The 9769-nt window shown below is 34.3% G+C and overlaps 1 long non-coding RNA gene across 1 annotated transcript; it reads left to right on the top strand.

The window, feature by feature from the left end:
• The first annotated feature begins 821 nt into the window (after nt 1–821).
• LOC142166555 (uncharacterized) lies at nt 822–8390 on the top strand. Its single transcript, XR_012696965.1, has 4 exons — nt 822–952; nt 1273–1365; nt 6982–7116; nt 7218–8390. It is a non-coding gene; the product is annotated as an uncharacterized LOC142166555 (long non-coding RNA).
• The last annotated feature ends 1379 nt before the right edge of the window (nt 8391–9769 follow it).

Genomic DNA, 9769 nt, shown 5'->3' with positions numbered 1-9769 from the left:
TTCTTCTGTATACTTTGGATCATGCCAAAAGAAAGAATGGATAGCCTTAACATACCTGGAGTACGGAAAAATCCATGTATAATGTATTCGAGTCAGCCTTTTGTCCCATGGTATATGTTTGTATTTGCTAAAGATCCATCTCACATGGCCGCGCTCAAATAGCGCTTAGATAGCACAACATGTTGGATCTCCTACATGGTCAAGCTGGCCGCACTCAGATAGCTCTCAATTTGGGCAACTTCTTTCCTTGTTCTTTTCTCATATTTTTTTTGCCACAAAACTTGTCTTACGCGTTCATTATCACAGATACCCAAGTGATTTTAAACAGTACCAAACAGCCAAGGAAGTACATGAAAGTATTGAATACTAATTTGAAATTAAATGAAGAACCCAAATAATGACAATTTCTTTCAGTATTCTGAAGAAAAGAAGTACATCGACCATTACTCCTGTTTATCCTAAAGGCTTTTCTCAAGAGTAGTGTCACTACAAGAATTTGGATTTTTAGTGGCAACATATAGTGGCGACCCTACAGGTTGCTACAACATTTACAGAATTAGCAGCGACATTTAAAAGGTCGCTACAGAAGGTGAATATTTAGCAGCGACTTTTCTGAGGTTGCCTTTGATGTGGCTGAAATTTTTGGTCCCTCTCACAATAAAATTTTGGCTCCAAATTATTTGTGGCAACTTTTAATATATCGTGGCTAAAGACATTTTGTAGCGATGGATCGCTACTATACCCTAGAAATTTTAATTTAAAATAACAAAACAAAATTAAAAAAACTGATTCTTTCTAATTAATTTGGACGAACCCCTCTTCACAGAGACACAGACACTCAAACTCTCCTCTCTCTAGAAATCTCTCCACCCTCTCTAAAATCACTTCTCTGCAAAAATTTCATGACCCAGCTCTAAATCTCTCTAATCAAAATGTGAATCTCATTTATCACGTATGTGTTCAAATCCCTAATCTTTTCCTTTTTCTTTTAGGAACGAAAATCTCATAGCTGTTGTTCAAATCCATATCGATTTTGTGGTGGAAGAATTGCACAACTGATTTCTTTCATATAGCTGCTAGTGACCCTAGTCCTTTCTTTTTTACTTATACCAATACTAGTTTATATATAAATTTATGTTTGGATTTTTTTGTAAGGATTCTTTAAGGCAAAATTTTCAACATGCAGTTAGGGATTATTGTTATTTCAGTAATTTTACATTTGTATTCTTAGATTTCATCTCGAATTTCTCTGAACCATTTGATAATATACAGGAAAACAAAAAAAACCCGCACAGAAAGACTCATTTGAGGCGTATTTGGTGTTGGTGTTGTTGATTTTCAGTCTTGACAGAAATCTTTGTTTGGGTAAGTTAAAATCTTCTTGTTGAGAGACCTATTGCATGTTGGTATTCCATTGTTAGTTTGGGCAAAATATTCTTGTTACAACTACTCTCACTGCCATTAATTAATCCTAGTTTCAACGGTTGGCTTGGACTGCTAAGTATATTATAAATAAGAAAACTGACTTTTTATGAATGCAGAGTACTAAATACTGCATAAAAACAGTTGGTGTGATTTTGGTGTGTGTTTGTGCGTGTAACAATATAATAAGTTTTGTTGAGGCTCTAGCATGACCTTTTGGTCTAGTTTTACCTGAACAAGTATGTTTCTTTTAATTAATCTTATATTTTTATGGGTGTTAACATCAAGCTTTCTGTATAAAGTTACATGTTATCACAAGTCAACTTAACCTAATTATATGAAGAAGGTAAATTAATGGACAAAAAAGTGACTAACAAAAAATGGCTATGAGGTAAATTCTTCCCTTGTTAAATCCATATCAAATTTTTTCAGCAAAATGTTAGCTTTTTCTTCAGGTGAAGGAAATTTCAAGATGAGGTATGTAAAGAAATTACTGAAAGTTTAAATCTTGAAAATGGTAGTAATAAAAATCTAAGTATTGGTTCTTTTCTTAGGAAAGGTCTTGAATTTTATTGGAATTTAAAGAAAAATCAAGAAAATATTGAAGTGTTTGATAAATGGAGTAGAATGTAGAAAATCACTTGAAGAAGGAATTTTTGCTATGTTTGAGAATATACATAGGCATTGTTCATCAGCTGGTGATTTGGGTACTTTAGATTTTAATGGAGAAAGTCAGTATTATAATTTTTCTGGAGATGAACTAACTATAGCTAAAGGGTACTCAACTGTGATTGAATCTTTGGCATCTGTTTTACCACCTGATTTGATTCAATTAGGCCAAAAAGTCACAAAAATTGAATGGCGAAACGATGACTGTGACTTAAAATTTAAAAATGGTGATGGTATTAAACCAGTGAAGTTACATTGTAGTGATGGATCATTAATGTATATTGATCATGTCATTGTAACAGTCTCATTAGGGGTACTAGAACAATGAGTTCGCGACGATTTTGGTTTTTTCATGATAAACATTTAGTCATGATTACACATTTTTATAAGGCATATATATGTTACTGTAAGGCTGCAAGAATATATAATACTTCTTTCGGATTGATGTTCTTTTGAAACATTCTACACATTTTTTATAGTAGAATTAAATGCATATATTTGGCCACTTAAACAATAACTTGATTGTAAAATTATTTCTTGATCATCTAAAAAAGAAGTTTAGAGCCTATCAATTTAATACTCTTTGAGTCTAGTTGGGTAAGAGATGTTAAATTTGTTTATCAATAAGGTGTTTGTAGATGTGGCAGTGTATATTTTTTTTATGAAGCTAGTTAATTTCCTTGTAACCAAAAGGTATGTAAGAGTAGAAACTTGCTGTAATATTTCTCATTTTATTTAGAGGTGATTTGATTTGTTTATTTCTCTTATATGTTAGTTATTATATTTGTTTTGATTATTATCAATGTTGCACTTTTATTTAATTAACTTTCTTTTTTTTAAATAGAAAGGATGGATAAAAGTTGGTTGAATATTAGGAATAGAGTCGACCAAAGGTACAGAGATGGAGTAGACAACTTTCTTAATTGGGCATTCAGTCAACCAACAGTGAGCACTATGATTTGGTGTCCTTGTAAAGGGTGTATGAATACCGAGTTCAAGCTACGTGTTGGTGTAAAAGGAGATTTATTGAGGAAGGGATTTTGGGATTCTTATAAAGTGTGGGACTTGCATGGAGAAGTGTCAGTTAGAGTTGAAACTTCTAGTGTTGTAGTTAGTGATGATGAAGCAGAAGATGATAGCATTGAAGAGGACAATATTAGTGAAATGATTCACGATGCTTGTGGATATACGAATGTGGAGGATAATAATAATTCATATACGAATGTAGAGGATAATAACAATAATAATAATAATAATAATAATTTAGAGGACAACGAAGAGCCAAATATACATGCAACAAAGTTCTACGAATTGTTAGAAGATGCTGAGACAGAACTTTATCCTGGTTGTAAAAAAGTCTCGAAGTTGTCTTTTGTTGTTAAACTACTTCACTTGAAGTGTCTTAACCATTTGAGCAACAAATATATGGATGCACTATTGAGCTTCTTTAAAGAAGTTCTTCTCGAGGGATCATTTGTGCCAAATTCTTTCTATGAAGCAAAGAAAGTTCTTTGTGACCTCGCCTGGGGTACACCAAAATAGATGCATGTCGGAATGATTATATTTTATATTGGCGTGATTATGCCAATATTCAAGCATGTCCTAAGTGCGATAAGTCTAGATGGAAGTCCAAAGAACACGGAGGCAAGAAAGTAGCTCATAAAATCTTGCGGCATTTTCCAATCAAACCAAGGCTTCAAAGATTGTACATGGCAAGAGAGACAGCTAAAAAGATGAAGTGGCACAAGGAGGAAAATATTGATGATGGTGTCTTGCGACATCCGTCTGACTCAATAGCATGGAAATCCTTTGATGCACAACATCCCACCTTTTCAGCTGAGTTAAGAAATGTTCGCCTAGGCTTGGCGAGTGATGGGTTCCAACCTTATGGGAACATGAGTTCTAATCATAGTATTTAGCCAGTTATACTAGCTACGTATAATTTTCCACCATGGGATTGCATGAAAAATCCGTATTTCATGATGACACTTCTTATTCCAGGCCCCAAATGTCCAGGCAATGATATCGATGTATATTTAAAACCAATGATTGAAGAGTTGAAAGAATTATGGGTCGGGGTGGAGACTTATGATGCACACTCAAAATCTAATTTTCTGATGCGTGTGGCTATCATGTGGACAATCAATAACTTTCCTACATATGGGAATCTTTCAGGATGGTCAACCAAAGGCAAGCTTACATGCCCTTGTTGCCATAAAGATACACAATCGACTTCCTTACGTAGTAAGTTGTGTTATATGGGTCATCGTCTCTTTCTTCCCATGGACCATCCATGGTGTAGAAGTAGGACGTTATTTGATGGGAAAGTTGAAATGGGAGTTACGCCTAACCCTTTAACAGGTGATGGAGCACTTATGCAATTACAAGCTTTAGGTAATGTGACTTTTGGTAAAGGACAAAAGAGAAAGCGTGATGTTCATAACAATGAATACAATTGGAAGAAGAAAAGTATCTTTTTCTAATTGCCTTATTGAAAGAGTCTTATGTTACGACATAACCTTGATGTGATGCACATCGAAAGAAATGTGTCCGACAATATTATATCAATTGTCATGAATATGGTTGAAAAGATAAAAGACACATTGAAAAGTATATATGACTTGATGGACCTTGGAATCAGACAAAGGTTGCATCCAATTGAGGATGGGAACAATATTTTGTTACCTGCAGCATGCTATGCATTGTCCCCAGAAGAAAAGCTGAAGGTATGTAGTTTCTTGGCTAATCTGAAGGTTCCTGATGCCTTTTCCTCAAACATTTCAAGGTGTGTCAATGTACAGGAAAAAAAGATTCATGGATTGAAATGTCATGATCATCATGTATTGTTGCAAGACATTTTTTCAGTAGCTATACGTGGTTTGCTACCCAAGGAAGTGTGTGATCCAATTATAGCTTTAGGAAAAAATTTCAAGAATATATACTCTAAGTGCTTGACGATTGAAGATCTTGATATCCTAGAGGCAGAAAATCCTATTATTTTGTGCAAACTTCAACTTGTTTTCCCTCCGGCATTCTTTGATGTCATGGTTCATTTGTCAATTTACTTGCCAAGTGAGACAAATCTTGGTGGACCAGCTCAATATCGGAATATGTATCCTATAGAGAGGTAATTTATTGTTTAATAATTTCGATGCTATAGTTTTAGAATGACATATATTATATTAATAAGTTATTTTATATAGGTATTTGCGAACACTTAAGTCATATGTTCGCAATATAAATCATCCAGAAGGTTCAATTGCAGAAGGTTATTTGCCAGAGGAAAGCCTCAGATTTTGATACTTGAAGAATATCTCAACCAAGTTTAATAAACCAACTAGGAATGATGATGGATCAAAGGATCTACTGCTGGATAAATACCTTTGGCAGCCAATTCTCTTGATAGTACTGTCAAATGATGAGATGTCTATCTTTAAAAAAAGTGGTCAAACAAAAGGTGCTTCAGAAGGCATCAAGCTATCTCATGATGAGTTTAAACAAGCATGTATGTATGTGCTTCAAAATTGTGAAGAGGTTTCGCATTTCATGAAGTAAGTATCTTATTAACTCCAAGATAGTTTCACACTGATATAATCTGAACCAGATTAATCTTAACTAACTTGAAATGTAGGGAATATACAAGAGAGATTGAAAGCCAAATTTAATGAGAGCTCATAAAAATGAGTTTCTTGATTGGTTTTGCGCACGTGTAGGTGTCCACTTAATTAATAATATTGATATTTGTTTAATCATCCCATCATGTTATTGGTCGTAACAGTGTTGTTCATCTTTGTAGATATTTGTACTATCTTTACAAGGACGCACAAATGATGAGCTCATAAGCTTAGCCGTCGGTCCTGCACCATTAGTACATCGATATTCAACATTTATGGTGAATGGATTTAGATTTCATACAAAAGAGCTTGCATTGAGAAGAAAAACGCAGAATAGCGGTGTTCTTTTGAGAGGAGATGATTCAGACTCTAATAAGGAGTATTATGGTGTATTAGAGGACATTTATGAGTTATCTTATATGGGAAATAGAAAAGTTACTTATTCAAGTGTCATTGGTGGGATGTGGCTCGCTTAGGAAGAGGATATAAGATAGACAAATACGGCTTCACTAGTGTGAATACTCGGTGTTCCTTGAATAAAAATGAGCCATTTGTGTTGGCATCTAAGTCGGAGCAAGTCTTTTACTTGGACGACATGGTCGATAAGGATTGGCTTATTGTTGTGAAGACAAATCCTCGCGACCTTTTTAAAGTACCTGATAATGTTGATAATTGTGTAGAAAGTGAAGATGAAGAATTACTGAATGAAGAAGTCTATCAACAAGGGAAGCTGAATTTAATACTTCGTGCACCGATGACCAAGAAAATATTATTGAGGTGTCTCTACATAGGGATAATGTTGAACCACAAAGTATTAACTACGATCATGCAAGTACGCAAGCTCAAAACAATGTGCATAATGAGGAAGATGATTTCATTAATGACAATTATATAGAAATATCAGAGAGTGAAGATAGCGAAGAAGAGTTATTTGATGATGATGATGGGGAGGACACTGATACATCCTTTTGAAGACTAAGAAGCAAAAGACTAATGATAGTTACATCGTTTTGAAAATTCTCTGTATTTTTTGTCCATATTATTGTCTGTATTAGACTAACAGTGAAATTAGTTCTTGGTGCTTGAAGCTTTGTGTTGATATCTTATTTTTCGAAGTTCTCTGTATGTTTGTCCTTATTAGACTTACGATGAACTTAGTTTATGATGCTTGTAGCTTTATGTCTACATCTTATTTTAAAAAGTTCTCTGTAATTTTTGTCCTAATTAGATTGAATGAAATTAATTCGAAATGTTTGAAGCTTTAATTTCATAACAGAATTAGTGGTGATAAAGGAGAAATCCTATTGCCGGAGAAATAGACACACCAGATAAAGTTTGGGAGATCCAACATACGCGCAAGGATGATAAAGGAGAACTGGTATAGGTGGATTCACAATCCCAACATATTCATGTAATTATCTAATATCATAGACTTGTTATCTTTCTGTTTCTATAAGTTACATTAAGTGTGTTTTATTATGTTTTGATGTAAATGATTATGCATAAATGCAGGGTCAACTCCAGGAAGTTGTCGTTCAGCAACAATCTAAAGAGATCGAGCATCCCATGACTAGAGATGAGATTTTATCCACGTTCTTGGTGAGAGAACAGGCTATGTTCGCGGAAAAGGATACGGAAAGAAGCCTCCTAAAAAGAGTAACACGCAGCATGCAAACATAGAGTCCAGCATGTCTTCAGCTATGAAAATTGTGCGTCAAGAGATGCAAGCCGAGATGGATAGGAAGTTGCAAGAAGAACGTGAACAAATGGCTGCTGAGTTGAAAAGAATATGGAGCTTGAGTTGCAAAGGAAGTTGGCAGAGGAGCATGAACACGCAAATGCAGAAGTGCAAAGGAAGTTGGCAGAGGAGCGTGTACACGCAAATGCAGAAGTAGGCAAGAGGATCCATCTAGAAGTGGACAAGAGGATGCATGAACAATTTGCTAGTTTCATGATCAGAATGCAACAACAAGTACTTGCTTCGCCGCTTCTTAACAATTCTTCTTCTTTCTCGGCATTTCTTCTTCCTTAATTCTGGATAATTCTTCTGTCACTTGCTCTCTATCTTCTTTTCAACTTCTCCTTCTTTAAATTTCATCCTCTTTATAATAGACTATTGGGCTGTTATTTTGTTTATGTGAAATCTGGAATTTTCGACGGCATATGTAGTGTTTAAAAAAAGGCCTGAGGGGGGCTGCTGCTGCTGCTGTTTCTTTTAAAATTTGTGCACATTACTTTTAGGTGCTTCTACTACTCTTCCTTGGAAAGATTCAGCATATCATCTGTAGGGGTAACATATGCATTAAAGTGAGTCTTTAATAGAACTGTGGTTCTTTGAAAGAAGTAAAGCTAAGGGAAAATGAACTGTACAACTTTCTAGAAAAGTTTCTCATGTTTGCAGATAAATAAAGAGTAATTTAGTCAAATAACCCCTTATAATTAATGTTATTAACTGATTTTCTAAAAGTTGTGTTAAAACCTTAAAATGGACGGGAGTGAGTGTCTTTTACGTGACATACATTTTTTTTAGAGGATGATCGACTGCTACATTTCTTAGCAGGGACAAGGCACATAAACAATGGTATCGTTCAAGGATGGTATCGACCAAGGAGCAATTACAAGGCACTTAATATTTTATCTTTTTTGGGATATGTATATGCGTACAATTACAATGCACAATGAAGTGTCGTGTAGTATTATGTAATTGACTTTTTAGTGATGAAAATATTTATAATATTTAGTTTGAGAATTTCTTTTGGTGTTTTTTAAATATTATTGGTTTCTTTTAATATTGATAGTCAATAGATGTGAATATCCCCTCATTAAATTTAGAGAATTAGGTTCCCACCGGAAATATATATAATTTTGGTCATTATAGCTTTTGAGAAGATAGGTTTTAGTGGCGACATTATTTTGTCACAAAATATTAGTAATTGTTGCAATGTTAAAATTGCCACTATTAGTTTATTTCTTTTGCTCTTGGTTTATTATTTGTAGTGACATGAGTCGCTACTAAAAGTCATTTATAGTAGCGATATGAACTTGCCAGTGAAAATATGTTTTGGCAGCGATAGCAGTCGCCACTAAAAGGGAATAGCAGTGGCGACCTAGCTAAAATTTTATTCTTGTGGAACCATTTTTGTAGCGGGTTTTGTGACCTTTTGTGGCAACTGTGTCGCCGCAAAATATGAGCTTTTAGCGGCGACCTTTTGAAGTCGCCACAAATACCTTTCAGTTACGGTTTTCCTTGTAGCAACACAAATGTCACCACTGATAACATGTAGCAACGACTTTTATGGATTTTGTAGCGACTTTCGTCGCCGTAATAAGGTTGATTTCTTGTAGTGTATGGTGAAAAAGTTAAAGATAGAAAATGGAATAATAAGTTTTAGCCTAGATATTAAAGAACACTAGTGTGTCTAATACAAATACAGTTTATTGCAACCCAACCACAAGCCACAACTTCATCGATTTAATATTGGTTAAAGCCAATAACTGCAAATCCCTTTTAATATTGCATGATTCTTATCATCCTTAGAAACAAATTCCTAAACAATCGAACAGAGGAGACTTAAAGGAGAAAACAGTTTCCACTTTCCCTTCACAGAATACAAGTTAGTGGGGAATTGTCCTCTCAAACTGTTAATGGTAAGGACCATAGCACAATCCACTGTGCAGAAAATGTTAGAGATGGCCAAAATCATTTCTTACGTGTGAAGAAATGGCTTAAGATTTGTCCATGTGCCTACTAGTTGGCTTATCTAAAGGAAAGTCATTCAAGTGTTACTATACTTATTGCCACGTGGAAGGAGATTTTTAATCATTATCCAAACTTATTAGTTAATTAGGTAATGTCTCGTTACCCGGTAATTAACCAATTACCCGCATAATTAAGAATTTTCTCGACTTACATAAAATATTACTAATAAAATATTAAAATATTAAAATCTTAATAATTTATGTAAAATTAATACATACACTATTATTTCATTAAAACGTCCATGTAAAAATACATATATTTTCTCAACTTCTAAATTTCTTAACGTATATAAAGAGTACAAATT

The sequence above is a fragment of the Nicotiana tabacum genome, chromosome 11 (genome assembly GCF_000715075.1).
Source record: "Nicotiana tabacum cultivar K326 chromosome 11, ASM71507v2, whole genome shotgun sequence".
Classification (NCBI taxonomy): domain Eukaryota; kingdom Viridiplantae; phylum Streptophyta; class Magnoliopsida; order Solanales; family Solanaceae; genus Nicotiana; species Nicotiana tabacum.
Note: the sequence above shows the minus strand (reverse complement) of the source record. Positions and strands in the feature narration are given on the sequence as shown.